This window comes from Malania oleifera, chromosome 5, assembly GCF_029873635.1.
Source record: "Malania oleifera isolate guangnan ecotype guangnan chromosome 5, ASM2987363v1, whole genome shotgun sequence".
Classification (NCBI taxonomy): domain Eukaryota; kingdom Viridiplantae; phylum Streptophyta; class Magnoliopsida; order Santalales; family Ximeniaceae; genus Malania; species Malania oleifera.
This window is the reverse complement of record NC_080421.1, coordinates 108,490,077-108,506,677: the sequence shown is the minus strand read 5'-3', so window position 1 is coordinate 108,506,677 and position 16,601 is coordinate 108,490,077. Positions and strand designations below refer to the sequence as shown.

At 38.6% G+C, this 16,601-nt stretch overlaps 1 protein-coding gene across 1 annotated transcript in view; it reads left to right on the top strand.

The window, feature by feature from the left end:
* Nucleotides 1–384: 384 nt before the first annotated feature.
* Nucleotides 385–16,601, top strand: part of LOC131156311 (flowering time control protein FCA-like) — a 74,477-nt gene continuing 58,260 nt past the window's right edge. Inside the window, exon 1 of the mRNA XM_058109896.1 lies at nucleotides 385–884. The gene's annotated coding sequence lies outside the window, so the exon portion shown is untranslated. The remainder of the gene's footprint in view (nucleotides 885–16,601) is intronic.

Here is a 16,601-nt window from a genome sequence, read left to right as displayed (position 1 = left end):
TTATTATTGTATGCATTAATCATCGAATCTATTTTAAGTTCTTCTAACATAGTGCAAGAATTGCATTTAGTCATATTAAATTTTTTTATTCTAAAAAAATAAACATATTAACTAATCAATGTTAAAAGTTTTAAATAATTATAATAACAACATAATGAGTCTAAATATTTTAACAAACTTCGAAAAGTAAGCTCCTTTTAAATGATTGAACCATAAATAATTTATTATTTGGTAATAGTTTTATAATTTATCACAACAAAAAAGTAATGTAATATCTAATTTTTTATTTCAAATAATTAATTTTTTGTTTAATAAATCATATAATGGCACATTACATGTAATTATATTTTTTATTGCTTTGATGGGGTTCGTTAAATCCCAAATTCAAGGCGATGGTGAAACTGAGTTCCCCTCTTCCCTTCCAAACACGGGCTGGACTGGACTTCGCCCTGTCTCGCTGTGTGTGCACGGCGACTCCGCTTCTTCATTTCTCCCATTTTACACGGTGACATCAGCGAAGCTGGAGAGCCACGAAGGAGAACACTTCGAGGATCAACCAAGCCACTCTGGTGGCGCCTCCTCGTATCACCACCACCGCCACCACCACCATCATGACGACGGACCATTCGATGATTACAAAGGCGGTTTCTCTGCCGACGCCCACCACAACCACCACTCTGACAACTATTACTCTAATCACAACCTCTCCAATCACGACTACCACCACAACTCCAATCACCATTATCACCATCAGCAGAACTACGGGTCCAATTACCGCCACCACAACTACCAGTTTGAGTCAAATGACCACGGTTCTGATCAGTCTGTGCCTCGCCCCGGACGGAAGCGAGGGTTTTTTCGCTCCGCTCAAGGATCATTTCCAGGTACCCTATTATTATCTTCTTAATGTTGTATATTTTTTATTTAAATAAAAGATTATTGATGTCCTTTCTATTCTCTGTTTGATTGTCAAGCCCGTGTGGAAAATTAAAAGAAATTTGATATACCCAAAATTAATAGGTACATTCATGAGAGCTGTAGTTATAAAAAAACTATCATCAATATCCTTACATAACTAATATACCGAAAGTCAACTGGCATATTCATGAAGGGTTTTGGTTACCAAATCACTATTAACACCCTTATGTAAATGCCCTTAAATAATCCATAACATCTCCCATAAATGTAATAGTATACCTATAAATACTAAATTAAAGAAGGATATTCCTCTACCACCATAAAAGGGTGCTCTGATAGGAGGTAAGCATTTCCTTTTCTTTCACTTTTCTCTTACAGTTGCAATGTAAGCCTCCCACAATTCCTAATTTAAGCATTGGAGTGATTCCGTACACCCCGGGTCCTTCAAGTCATCTATGTTTAGTTCTTTTTAGGTGGTTGCAGTGAAGGACAATTTATGAAAGCCATTTAATTTTTAGTAGTAACATTTGGCACCGTTTGTGGAAAATTTTGGGAGGTCTTTCTATCCTTGACCATGGCCGCATCGCATAACTCAAAGTCAGAACTTGCTGCGGGAAACCAGTCACCCCATTTAGTTCATTCTGCACCAATAAACAACCCCAGTGTACCACTGAATGTATTTATAGCCTTTCAGAAAAGGGTGGAAGACATGTTTACTATAATCTTGCACTAGATAAGGGATCATGGAGAACATGGTCCAGAGGCTAACCGAAGAGAAGCAGTGTCTGATGGGAAGGTCGTAGCCCCACCACAAATTGCTGTGAAGGCTTCAGATCCAACAAAAAAGGTAGAGGATGCAAATAGTGTGGGCATTTATGAGCAGTGGTCCCACGAGTTGGAGGAAAAATTAAAAAAAATTGATCAATTGGAAAATATGATGAAGGAAGTGCGCAACTATCCCTTTGTGGGGGAATCATCGGTCAAAGCTTTAGACGTTCCTTTTACTAAAGAGGTAATGGATATTCCTTTGCCGAACAAGTTTAAAATACCAAATATTGAAGGGTATGATGACTTGTCCGCTCCTGTTGATCAACTGGATACCTTTAGAGTGTTGATGCAATTGCAAGGTGTGCCCAATTCAATTATGCGTTGAGCAATGACAGCCACCCTAGATAGGAATGTCAGGGCATTGTATTGAACTCTAAAGCCCAACTCCATCAGGTACTTTTCTGAAATGGAGCAGCAGTTTATAGGACATTTTCTCAGCAGCCGGAAATTGGCAAAAGCCTCAGCTCATTTGATGAGTCTTGTCCAATGGGAAAAGAAAACACCGAAAGAGTTCATACACGCTTTGTCAACGCCATCTTAGAGATTTAAAACTTGGATCATGGGGTAGTGGTAGTGGCTTTGACGACAACTCTTCAACTGGGGAATTTCCTAAACTCGCTAGGGCAAAAACCCCCAATCAATATGGGAGAATTGATGACATGAGCACAGAAATATATCAATCTAGAAGAAGTTATGATCACAAGAAGGAGTTTGACCGATTTGAAAAGGAGAGAGACATAGATGAAGCAGCCAAAGTGGGGAAAAGACAAAAAAAGTAATAGACAATTCAGCAATCCTAGGGATGCGGGATCCACACCTAAGTTCAAATCCTATACCGGCTTGAATGTCTCTTGAATCAATGTGCTAATGCACATTAGGGAGAAAGGCTACATCTTCTAGTCAGAACCCATGCGCACATCATCGTACAAGAGGAGCACCTCAAAATTTTGCAAATTTCATAGGGATCATGGGCATGACATAGAAGAGTGCCTTCACTTGAAAAATGAAATTAAAGCTCTAATAAGAAGGGGCTACTTGTCAAAGTTTATAAAAAGAAGTGATTGCCAAGTCGAAGCATGTAGTCATAAAAAACTAAAGGTTGAGCAAAAAGAGGAGTAGGTTGTGGGAGAATTTGCCGTGATGTTCGAAGGACCAGTTGGTGGAGGGGATAGCGAAGGAGTAAGGAAGAGATGTGCAAAGCAGGTTTTTCTAGCCAAGGATCAAAGGCAGAATTAGAAAAAGCAGAAGCAGGAGGAGATCATCACCTTCACCGAGGAAGATGAGGAAGGTGTACAACAACCGCATGATGATGCTTTGGTGGTATCACTACTCGTTGCTGATAATCGGGTAAGAAGGGTACTGGTAGACAATGGAAGTTCGACCGACATTGTCTTCTAGTTAGTTCTACAAGAAATGAAGATGGGAGAGGAACGTTTGAAGCTTGTCTCAATGCCCTTAGTTGGATTTGGAGGGGACGTGGTTCATCTCTTGGGTACAATCACACTTTCGCTAACTATGGGGACACCCCCACAGCAAATCACCTTCATGACTAACTTCTTGGTGGTAGACCGTCCTTTCGTCTACAAATAATATTGGGACGCTCCACACTCAATGCAACTCAGGCCATAACTTCTACTTATCATTTGAAGGTTAAGTTTCCCACACCAAACAAAGTGCTAGAAATAAAAAGAGATCAGATGGCAGCTCGTAACTGCTATGTCATGATTTTAAAGGGAAAAACAAAAGGACGGAAGACTTTAACCATAGAAGACTGGAGGTGAGGGGTGAGTACTCTTATATCAACATGCTAGATGAGGAGCTAGTCAGCGTTCCAATAAAGAAAGACAATCAGGAAAAGTGCATCCAGATTGGGACCCAATTGTCAGACTCACTGAAAACAAAGCTTGTGAGATTGTTGGGTGAGTCTATAGACAACTTTGCTTGGTTAGTTGACGATATGCCGGGAATCGATCCCATGATCATCAAGCACAAATTACAAGTAGACCTTAGCCACCATCCAGTAAAATAGAAGAAGAGGAACTTTGCTTGAACAAATCAAGATAATCAACGAGGAGGTAACCAAGCTCTTGAAAGCTCATGAGGGAAGTTAATTACCCAAAATGACTCAACAATGAACTACTAGTAAAGAAGTCAAACAGCAAGTGACGAACCTGCATGGACTTCACGGATTTGACCAAAGCATGTCCTAAGGACAGCTTCCCTCTTCCACGAATTGATCAGCTGGTGGATTCCACATTTGGACATGAACTCCTAAGCTTCATGGATGCATATTCAGGCTACAATCAGATCCACATACACCTGCAAGATGAAGAGAAAACTGCCTTCATCACAGAAAGAGGGTTTTATTGCTACAGAGGGATGTCATTCGGTTTGAAAAATGCAGGAACAACTTACCAGCGGCTGGTGAATAAGACTTTCGAAGATTACCTGGGTAATACCATGGAGGCCTAGGCGGATGACATGATATTGAAGAGTTTAAAATATGATGATCATGTGGGGGATTTGGGAAGAACATTTGAGTTGCTACGTAAGTACGAGATGAGGTAGAATCTAGCCAAATGTGCATTTGGTGTTTTCGCAGGAAAATTCTTGGGATTCATGGTGACTCACAGGGGGATAAAGGCGAATCTCGATAAAATACAAGCTTTGATGGAGATGCGTGTCCCGAAGACCAAGAAAGAAGTGCAAATTCTAACAGGAAGGATTGCATCTTTGAGCAAGTTTGTCTCTTGCTCAGGAGATAAGTGTCTGCCATTCTTCAAGGCGTTACACAAGGCAGGGAAGTTTGAATGGGGTGAAGAGTAGGATAAAGCCTTTACACAACTTAAGAAGTACCTCAGTTCTCCACCCCTTCTGACCAAGGCAGGTGCTGGAAAATACTTGTACTTGTACCTAGTTTTTACGCGTTGTGTAATGAGTGCAGTCTTTGTGCGAGAAGAAAATAGGCAGAACAAGTTGATATACTACACTAGCAAGGTGTTACGGGGGGCAGAGATCAATTACTCACCAGTAGAGAAGGCTGCCTTTTCAGTCATTTGTGCAGCTAGGGAACTAAGGCCTTACCTCCAAGTGCACAAAATTACCGTGTTAACCAACATGCCTTTAAGACAAACCCTCCAGTGACCAGAGACATCGGGAAGGATGGTGAAGTGGTCAGTTGAGTTGGGATAATTTGACATCCATCATAAACCAAGGCCCGCAATCAAGGCCCAAGTTATAGCCAATTTTATCTCAAACAAACATTTGAAAAATTAGAAAATGTGGAAGTCTGGGTGCTCCATGTGGACGGGTCTTTTAATGGAAAAAGAGGGGGTGCAGACTTGATCCTTACAACCTCAGATGGATTTGAGGTGCAGTACGCATTGCTGTTGGAATTGGCAACGACGAATAATGATGCAGAGTATGAAGCCTTATTGGTAGGGTTGTGTCTCTTATGTCCCTTGAGGTGAGAAAGCGCCAAGTTTTAAGTGACTCCCAGCTGGTAGTAGAATAAGTGAGAGGTGATTTTGAAGCTAGAAAGCTAAAGATGGAAAGATATCTGGCAAATGTATTAGAATATACCAAGACATTTTTAGAATTTAACATTAAGCACATTCCCCAAATAGAGAATGCAAAAGTTGATGCACTTTCAAAGCTAGCCTCTGCCTCAAAGTCAGATTGGGAGAGTGCAATATACTTGGAGCGAGTAGGGAAACCAACTTACGAAGAAATCACTACAACAACAATAGAAGAAGAGGAAGATTGGATAACTGCGATGGTAAAATATCGCCAAGATGGATAATTACCTTACGATAGGAAGGAATCATTGAAGCTAAGGAAGAAGGCAGCAAGATATAAAATAGTAGGCAAGAAATTGTATCGATGATCTCTAACACTAACATACTTACCATGCTTGGGGAATAGAGAAGTAGAGTGTATTTTGAGAGAGATCCATGAAGGGGTCTGTGGTAACCACCTAGCCAGAAGAGCCCTGGCTCACAAAACTTTACGATAGGGATACTATTGGTCACCATGAGGAAAGATGCTCTAATTGGTAAAATAGTGTGACAGATGTCAAAGATGTGCTAACATATCCCACTCACTTGCCAGTACATTATCTCCCTCGACCAGCTCATGTCCCTTTGCACAATGGGGGCTCGACATATTGGGCCCATTGCCTCAAGTAGCGGGGCGACAGGAATTCTTGGTGGTTGCCATAGACTACTTCACAAAATGGGTGGAGGTTGAAGCATTATCTTACATCATGGAGCGGATTATCACCAAGTTCATTTGGACTTCTGTCATATGTAGATATGGAGTGCCTTGGGCAATATTGACAGACCATGGGAGACAATTCGATAACAATCGTTTTAAAGATTTTTGCTTTGATATGGGCATAAAGCTGCTCTTCGCGTCTATAATGCACTTGCAGAGCAATGGTCAGGTGTAGAATGTGAATCGTACCATTCTGCACGACTTGAAAACTTGCCTTGAATCAGTGCAAGGTTGGTGGCTGGGAGAAATCCCCTTAATCATATGGGCATACCATACCACCCAACGAACAGCCACGGGGGAGACTTCCTTCCTACTCGCCTTTGGAACAGAAGTTGTCATCTTGGTCGAGGTAGAAATCCCTTTGTGGCGAAGATAACACTTTGATGAAGAATGGAACAATGAGGAGCTCATAGCAGAATTAGATCTACTAGAAGAAAAGCGGGATTAGGCGCAAATCAAGATGGCAATGTACCCGCAGAGGGTGACAAAATACTACAATGCCTGGGTAAAAGCTCGAATGTTCAAATTGGGGGATTTGTTGTTGAGGAAAGTTTGAAACAATCCTGGCGATGTAGGACCTAGCAAGATGAAGCCCAACTGGGAAGGACCTTCTCAGATAACAACAGAGGTCAACCGGGAACATACATATTAAAATATTTAGCAGGGAAGGAGATTCAGATCACATGGAACTCAGAAATTTTAAAGAAATATTATCAATAATTTGTGTGTTCTTTGAATAAAAGTTCATTTGATGTAGTTACATAACAAGAGTTCTACAGATCAAAATCTTGTTCCTTATAATTGATCGGCAGATTCTGCCTCATCTTCTTCTTCATCCTCTTCCTCATTCCTCTCCCGAAGGGGGGCTCACATTTCCATACCCGGCAGAACAGATGCCAGATACATCAATATTGGGGTACTTCATCTTAAATTGCTCCCTGCACTTGTCGAAACCCGCATGATATGATTTGAATATGAATTTCTTCCTATCCTGTTAGAACTTTTTAAGAGTTCTAATAGTCAGTTATGGCGAAGTCAATAGCAGTCGGGATTTCCATATTTCAAATCTAGGCAATCTCCTCTTGAAGAGCTTTCTCCCGAGCGGCACTTGCGTTCAATTGCGTCTGTAAGTCGACCGCTTGCTGTTGAGATTCCAAGGACACCTTGTGCATTTCACTGACTTTATCCTCCAGGGTGAAATTTATTGCCGCAAGCTCAAAAAAAAAAAGGTAGGTAAGTAGGGAAAATGTGCAAACATATATATACACACCCGCAACATACCCAGTAGGCGGCGTGATGGGCGGCAGAGGTTAGGGTCTCAGGGAGCATCATTTTCAGCTCATAGGAATCCTCCGGGAGTATGGCATGCCGAAGGGCAGTATCGGAGACAACTAGATCATGTAAACTTAACCCTTAGAGTACAACAACTGAGGGTGGTGGTGCAGGAGCCTTGTTTGGAGCCTCAGGGGTATTATGCTCTTGGGAAGATTCTCCTTGGGAAGCCTTCTTCTTGGTGTTGCCTTTTCGTTTCTTCTTTTTGGCAATCATTTGCCTAAATTCAGTCTAGTCAATGTTTGCAAAAGGAGAAAAATGAGTTAGAAAGCATATATAAAGGGGAGTAAATCCCAACTGTGAAAGAGAAGGTGGCAAGACCAGATGGAACGGGGCTAAATCCACAGTGCACAAGATTTTCCTCCTTGAGTAGCTCAATTTAAGGGATGATTCCTTGACGAGCCCCGTGATGGAGCTCCTTAATAATAGCTTGCCCCATTGGTGATAAATTGGGGAGCAGGTGCTGTTGCGGATTGCAAAGGGGTAGGCTTAGATGCCAAGCAAGAGAGCAAAAATATAAGGTACGTAGGAGAGGAGATATCATTGTCAAGAGGAGTTAACCAAGTGCGAGGCCCGTGAAAGTTCATCTCCAGAAGCAAAAAAGAACGTGGACTTCAATTGGTGAATGGAAGAGGCGCCAGGAGTGAAGAACTTGAACTCTGGGAGGCAGTTAAAGTAGAAAACCTCATTTTCAAAAGAATGTTTTCTCATCTGATGACAGGATCGGAATAACCTGACTGTATGTTGGTGACCCTTTCGGATGAGCAGAGCCGCAGAGCAGACCAAGGTAAGATAGGAGTTGGTTGCCAGCTGGCTAGGAGATAGGTTGTAGAACCTCAAGATATTAGAGATGAAAGGGTGGAAGGGCAGCCTAAGCTTGGTCTCAAAGTAGTCAACATACAAGCAGACTTTATCTGGACCTAGTTGGAGGGCTGATTCTGAGTTGGTGGGTACCCTGAGGCGAATAGTGCTCGCGATAAAATACAAGTTGTGCAGACAAAATAGATCATTTGGGAAATGGCAAGATTTGACACTCCTTATACTAACTACCGTTGAAGATTGAGCCTCAAAAGTTTTTATACTTACAAGGCTCCTAGGTGAAGAAAAAAAAAAAACCCTTACTTGTTAGACAAGATCAAAAGGAGGAACACGTGAAGAACGTGAAGAACATGTGAATAACACGTGAAGAACACCAAGAAGAACATGAAAAAAATGGCCTGAAGAGCAATAAAAAATTATTAGCAAAAACTCAAACATGCTAATCATTTAAGGCATATGAAGGGGAAAAAGGGAGAAAAGGGAAGGAGACATACCTTCTACAAAAGCGGCTTCCTTCAAAGATGGTAGAAATGAGGAAGAGAGGAAGTTTACTTATAGATTCGCAATGGCGCGAATCACAACAACGCGAATCACGATAGCACAGATCACGATGGCTCGGATCTCAATGCTTTGATAAGACATGCCCATCTGATGAGCACAACTCATGAGCCAATCGAGGTGTGAGCACTGCTCACCAGCAATGACCCATCTGATGAGCACCACTTATGAGGCCCCAAAGACACGCTCATCTGATGAGCATAACTCATGAGGCAACCAAGGAGTGAGCCCTGCTCACTAGCAATGACCCATTTGATGATCATTGCTTATCAGGCCCTGAAGGCATGCTCATCTGACGAGCACAACTCATGAGGCAACCAAGTAGTGAGTCTTGCTCACTAGTAACGGCCTATCTGATGAGCACTGCTCATGAGGCTTCGAAGACATGCCCATCTGATAAGCACAACTCATGGGGCAACCAAGGAGTGAGCACTGCTCACCAATAACGGCCCTTCTGATGAGCATCGCTCATAAGGCCCCAAAGACATGCCCATCTAATGAGCACGACTCATGAGGCAACTAAGGAGTGAGCACTGCTCACCAGCAAAGGCTCATCTGATGAGCACTGCTCATGAGGCCCCAAAGACATGCTCATCTAATGAGCACAGCTCATGAGACAACCAAGGATTGAGCATTGCTCAACAGCAATTGCCTATTTGATTAGCACCGCTCACGAGGCCTCGAAGACACACCCACTTGATGAGCACAGCTCATGGGGCCACAAGAGAACTAGCTTAACAAAGGCTATTCGGTAGAAAGCCGCTCGAAAAAAGGCCCGATGTTGAATTAAAAGTTGGCCTTCGAGCATTTTCACTGGCTTAAATTGGGCTGTATAAGGAAATAATTGGCTCGGAATGGGTCGAATAGGAAAGCATTGGACTCAGATTGGGCCGAATGAGGAAGCAATTGTCTCAGATGGAGTTGAACAACCGGCTCAGTGTGGGTCAAACAGGAAGGCATTCCGCTTGGATTGTGCCAGACATTGAGAGAATCGGCCCAGATGGAGCCAAACAACTGGCTAGGACAGGGCCGAATAGAAAGGCATTTGGGTTGGATCCAACGGAACTTTAAGTGAACTAGCTCGGATGGATCCGAACAACCGAGTTGGATTAGGCCGGAGAGGAAATCATTCTGCTCATATTCAGCCGAACTTCATGAAAACTGACTCAGATGGAGCTAAACAATCGGCTCAGAGTGGGTCGGGTAGAAAATTATTCGGCTCAGATCCAACCGAACTTTATGAAAAATGGCTTGGATGGAGTCGAACAATCGGCTCGGAGTGGGCCGGATATGAAATCATTCGGCTCGAATTGAGCTAAACTTTGAGAGAATTGGCCAGGAGGGGGCCGAATAGGAAAGCATTCAACTTGGATTGAGTTGAGCTTTGAGAGAGCCGGCTCGGGTTGAGTTGAACAACCTACTCAGATTGAGTCAAACAACCGTTTCGAATTGAACCAAACAGGAAGGCACTCAGCTTGGATTGAGCTGAATTGTCCAGTAATCGGCTCAGATGTTGCCAAAGAGTAAGATAACTGGCTTGGCTTGAGCCAAATAACACCGTAACCGGCTCAGATTGAGCTAGAATTCTCAGTAACCGGCTCGGATTTAGTCGGGCACTCTGCAACTGGCTCGGATGATGTTAGAAGCTCCTTAAATTGGCTTTGACCCTGAAGCACTCTCTCGAATAAAAGAAGCTTACTTCAAAAATTCGAGAGTAGGGGGGGAGGCAATTGATATACCCAAAATTAATAGGTACATTCATGAGGGCTACGATTATAAAACCATAATCAATACCCCTACATAACTAATGTACCGAAATTCAATAGGCATAGTCATGAAGGGTTTTGGTTACCAAACCTCTATTAAAACCCTCGTGTAAATTCCCTTAAATCATCCATAACCTCCCCCATAAATGTAATAATATGCCCATAAATGCTAAATTAAAGGAGGACATTCCTCCACCACTATAAAAGGATGCTCCGATAGGAGGTAAACATCTCATTCTCACTCACTTTTTTTTTTTTTACTGTTAAAACATAAAGCCTCCCACAGTCCCTAACTTAAGCATTAGAGTGATCTCCTGGAGTACACCCCGGGTCCTCCAAGCCATCTATGTTTGGTTCTTTTTAGGTGGTCGTGGTCAAAGGACGATTTACGAAAGCTGTTCAATTTTTGGCAGCAACAAATTATAACGCTGTCTTCTCAAAGTTTATGGCTGTGATTGTTTGTGATCCGAGAGAGCAGAATTTGTGCATGTACTAGCTTAGTATTTTTTTTAATAATAAATATATTATTTGCAAACTAAAACAGAATGAAGATGAGTGTTAAAGTTTGTGATTTGAGAGAGCAGAATTTGTGCACATACTAGCTTAGTATTTTTTTTAAATAATAAATATATTATTTGAAAACTAAAATAGAATGAAGGTGAGTGTTAAAAGAACAAATTAAGAGATTTCATGGATTTTGCCCTAGCCTAGCATAGAGGACGTGTAGCTACCACACTCCAGGATACAACGTGGTGCACCCATGAACCTAGGATTGCATCACTGTATCTGGATTTTGAATATGATTTTTATGCACAACAACAATGTCTTAGGATTTTGAAATATGAATTTAACACCTGTGAAAGAGACTCCAAAAGGAAGCCTGATCAAAATAGCCATTGACATAGTGAATTCTCACCAAGGTTTCTGAATTGGTCGAGTGACATCCACGTTCCTGGAAGCAAAAGAGAATTTCATGACAGCCATGCTTTGGGATGGTGGAGTTCTAGGGCTAGTAATAGGGTGTCTCTTGAGCGTTCTGTTTAAGGTTAATCAAGTAGAATACTGGCTGAGATGAGTGTTGACTTTTCATTTTGTTTGGGATTAATTTGCCAAAATTTTTGGTTAATGCTTAATAATTTAGAAAAATAGGGAACAAAAAGTGAGTCAAAAGCAATTAAGGGTCTTCAATATTTTCCAGTGTTTTGGCACGCAGAGCATTTTCAAGCTTTAATATCATGTTTTAGGGCCTTTACTTGCACTTCATTGGAATGAGGGAATATCCCTCTAGACCGTTGAGCTTTTTTTTAATACATTGAAGATAGGGTAAGGGGATTGCCCAAACAGCCTTTTGGGATAAGGAAAGAATCCCTTTTGTTTTAATGGGGTATTTTTAGGAAGAGGGTGTATTAGGCAAAACCCAACCATTGCTCTATTTAAAGAGGTCCTGGAGGCTCTACAAAGAGGGGTGGATATGTTTAATATCTTGAGGGGGATTTCACACATTTTACCGAGGAGAGAGGGAGACATGTTTAAAAAAAAATTCTGAAGGTGGGGACTCATATTGAGATCTTGAAGAGAGATTTACGCTCAATACCTTGAGGGGTTTCATGTTGAAGCATAACAAAGAAAGGAGGCACACATAAAAGAGATTCAATAGAAAAATATCATATTATTTTTCGGCCTTTCTAAGCTTTATTGGGTTTTCTTGGTGTTTTGATTCTTGAAGGAGAAACAAGACCTCTAGTAGGAGAGAGTAAGAGATGGAGGAAGAAGAGAATATGAGCACATACATTGTTTGGCAAGGCAAGGCCATAAAAAAAAAAAAAAAAAGTTGATATCAATAGTAGAAAAATTTAGATATCAATAGCTAATTGTCTATTGTTTGGCAAGGCAAGCCACTGTGGGGAATTAAAAGAAATTATAACGCTGTTTTCTCAAAGTTTATGGCTGTGATTGTTTGTGATTCAAGAGGGCAGAATATGTGCATGTACTAGCTTAGTGTGTGTGTGTTATTTATTTTTATACCTTTTGTTATTTGCAAACTAAAACAGAAGGAAGGTGATTCTTAAAGAAAAAATTAAGAGACTTCATGGATTTTGCCCTGGTCTAGTGTAGAACATGTGCGGCCACCACACTTCAGGATACAACATAGTGCACCCATGAACTTAGGATAGCATCGGTGGCTCAGGGTTTCGAATACAACTTTAATGCTCAACCAATGTCTTAGGATTTTGAAATATGAATTTAACACTCAAAACTTATATATAGCCTCTAATGGCTATAGGAAAATTTTTATTCTTCCCAAATTTGGTTAATTTGGAGAGAGAATTGGATGTGCCAGAGGATGGTGGATAAATTTTTGATTATTTATTTTTATTGGGTTTGGTAAGAGGAAAGTTGATGTAACTTTTTGCAAGTGTGTCTGCAGTAATGTATGTGTTGTGTTTTTTTAAGTGCAGTGACTGTACCTCATTATTTCTGCACTGTTGACTTCATTGAGACATGTAGATGGATAGATTGGTTTATTTGAAGACGATTGGTGTGCCTGAAGTTGATGGATGAGTTATTGGTTATTTCTTTATAGGATTCGGGAAGAGGAAGGCCGGTGTAACTTTGTGCAAGTGTGTTCTCTTTGCAGTTATGTGTCTTGTGTGGCAAGTGTGTGCTCATTGAAGTTATGTGTCTTGTGTTTTGAGAGTTCAAATACCCTACCTCATCTTTTTCTGAAATGTAAATTTTCTTGGGGGCATGTAGAATGGATTGTTCAGTTAATTTGAAGATGATTGGGTATGCCTGAAGTTGATGGATAAGTTTTTGACTATTTCTTTAATTGGGTTTGGGAAGAGGAAAACTGCTGTAACTTTGTGAAAGTGTCTGCTCTTTGAGAGGTTATGTGGTTCTGGGTGGAACAAATTTTAATGTAAAGAAGTTGTCTTCAAATTTCCCAAAGGGTGGAGCAAATTTTAATGTAAAGAAGCTGTCTTCAAATTTTCTTTGGGAAAATATTTGGTATTTGGCATCTCTTTAGCCTTTTGCTGGCTATTTTAAGTGTTGATGTTTGAGGTTGTCCAGCGGGACTGGAAGGCTTTATTGTTTTGATTGTAGTCTTTATTTCTGATTTTGAGGATTTCTCAGCCTCCTCATTGTATAATCTTCTTTTCTATTTAATATAATTCTTTTCTCTATAAAACAAGTCCATTTTACCTCATAGTGACTTTCATGATCTCTTGATGATGATGCGGACCATAGCAGTCTAAATAATTCTGCACATTGATGGCAAGGTTATGATAAATTCATAGATGTGTTGTATTTGATTTCCTACCCTTTTATGTGAATTTCGAATATCTGTCGATCCCTTCCTAGAATTTGATATGTAAGTAGGTTTTGGGCATCTTAAATTACCTACTCAAACCCCAGAATATACGAAGTGTAGATCTTACTTTTTTTTTTTGAAAAAAAAAATCCAATTAAGCATTAATGGTCCTAATCTCTCAATATGATGATTGACTAGTCTTTTATTTCCTTCCATTTTATCATTCTAGTGGAAAGGTTTTTAGAACAACTATTGACCGAGGGTTTGTTTGGTACCATTTTTGTTTTCGTTTTGCGATTGTGAAGAAATAGATTAAGAATATGCATTTGTTTACATTGCTAGTTTTTTATTTCTGTTTTTGTTGTTAGTTTTTAGATGTTTCTGGAAAAATTGAAAACCAGATTTTATTGTTTTTAGCTATTTTGGCAACCTGCTGCCAAATACTTTTATATTCAGAATTAACTTTTGTGGATTAAATCATTCATTTTATGCAATTTTTAAAAATATAAATAAAATAAAATGACTAGTTCAATTTAAAAATATAATTAAAATAAAAATCTCCATAATTTTTTTTTAAAAAAAAAACAAAACCCATTTCATTTATTTATTTATTTTTCAATTGTCATGTACAATAAGGTTGTTTCTTGTAAAGTGAACTTTGAAACATAATAATTGTTAAGTAAAATAATCATAATAAATTTTTATTTTTTTATAATATTTTAATTTGTATTCTTTTTGCATTTTTATTATTTTAAAATCATATTTTTTTTTGAGGACAAAAAATGAGCATTTGTTCAATAAAAAATTTAATTTAATGTAGTAACGTAGTTTAAGAAATATTAACCAAACATGTAGCTCTTTTTCAGTTTTTTGTTTTTGTTTCTAGTTTTTAGTTTTCATTTTCATAACTGTTGATAGTGTTACAAATGGCCCTTCATGCTTTGTGTAGCAAGTTTTTTGTAGTTAGATTACCACTTTAACTAAAAGCTTAAGCTGTTAGGCTGTGGGCCAACAATGTATATCAAGCTTTTGACACTCCCCCTCACATGTAGACTGATTGCATATGGAGAGATAAACAAATGATAAATGACACCCACTATAGGGATTAAGATAATTTTTAAGACCTCCTAGCAACTATAACTCTGATGGACCGAGGGAGGGAGTGTTAAATGAATCAAGTGTAATTAAAAAAAGGAAAAGATTCTATAAATTACTGAATGAATGATTCATGATACGTACATTATGATTTTATCGAGTTTGTCATGCAGAACTCATCTTAATTCTGTAGGTCTTATTGTCATATTCATTTATTTTTTAAAAAAATTTATACTATTCTATTTTGTTAAGTTTGCTGAATCCTAGTTTTCCTAGATTATGCTGCCGGTGGCTCTTTTGCGAAGCTGTATGTTCTTTTGTTCAAAGAAGGCAACAAGACTAGAACCTAGGACCTCCTAGCGACCATAACTTTAATAACATATTAGATTACTATTTTACCTAAAAGCTTAAGGGCCCATTTGGTATCATTGTCAAAAATTATAGAAATGAAAACGAAAACCAAAAATCAGAAACAGAAACTAAAACCAAAAACCAGCAACTTGGTTAACATTTGTAAACTAAAACAAATTAAGAATTTAATAAAAAATGCTCTTTAAATCAAATAATATTATAAAAACATGATTAAAATAATAAATTTGCAAAATAATACACATTAAAAATATTATAATAAAAATAAAAATTGTTATGATTATTTTACTTAATTTTAATGTTTTCAAAATTTTTACTTTATAATTAAAATTTTATGGACATGACAATTGAAAAATAGAAAAAATATTTTGTAATTGGCTTTATTATTAGTTTTTTTTTGAAATTTATGTATATTTTTATTTTAATTATATTTAAATTCATATGATCATTTTATTTTTAAAGTGTATAAAATGAATAATTTAATTCAAAAGAACTATTTCTGGATATTAAAATTTCAGGCAACAGGTTGCCAAAACAACTGAAAACTATAAGATTCAGTTTTCAGTTTTTTTGTAGACAGTTGAAAACCAATAACAGAAATAGAAAACTGATAACATACAAACATGTTTTTATAATTTGTTTCTTCACTGTGCAGACACAAAAATAGAAAATAGAAAATAACAATACCAAACAAGCCCTAAGCTGTTAGGTTGTTGACCAACAATGTATATCAAGCTTTAACATCTTCTAGTTGGAAAAAAGTATTCATGTGCTTTCATTTCCTGCAGACAAACTAGAAGAGTTTGGTATATGATAAAATGTGTTTTTTCCCTTTTCCAAGTGTAGTTAGAATTTAGGTCAAATAAATTCTATTTCATGCTCCCTCTCTTACCTATCCCTCTCTTTGTGTGTGTGGATGCATATGTGTCTTTGGTTAACAGATGGTATTCAACTAAATATCCTTTCTATTTTACTCCTTGGGCCAAAATCTAAGTTTATGAGCTCTTCATAGAAATCCAACAAAAAATAAGCTGAGCTGCCTTTTGGTTCTCCCTAAAAACAACCTTCTTTTTTAGAATCTATTTTTAAAGAACAAGAGAGAGAGAGAGAGAGAGAGTAGTAGTAGTAGTAAAATAAATGAATCAAGTGAAGCTTACAAAGGAAAAGATTCTATAAATTACTGAATGATTCATCATATGCTCATTGTTGTTTTATTGGGTTTGTCATGAAGAACTCATCTTAATTCTGTTGGTCTTATTGTCATATTCATTTAAAAAATAAATAAATTTATACTATTCTCTTCCATAAGTTTGCTGAATCCTAGTTTT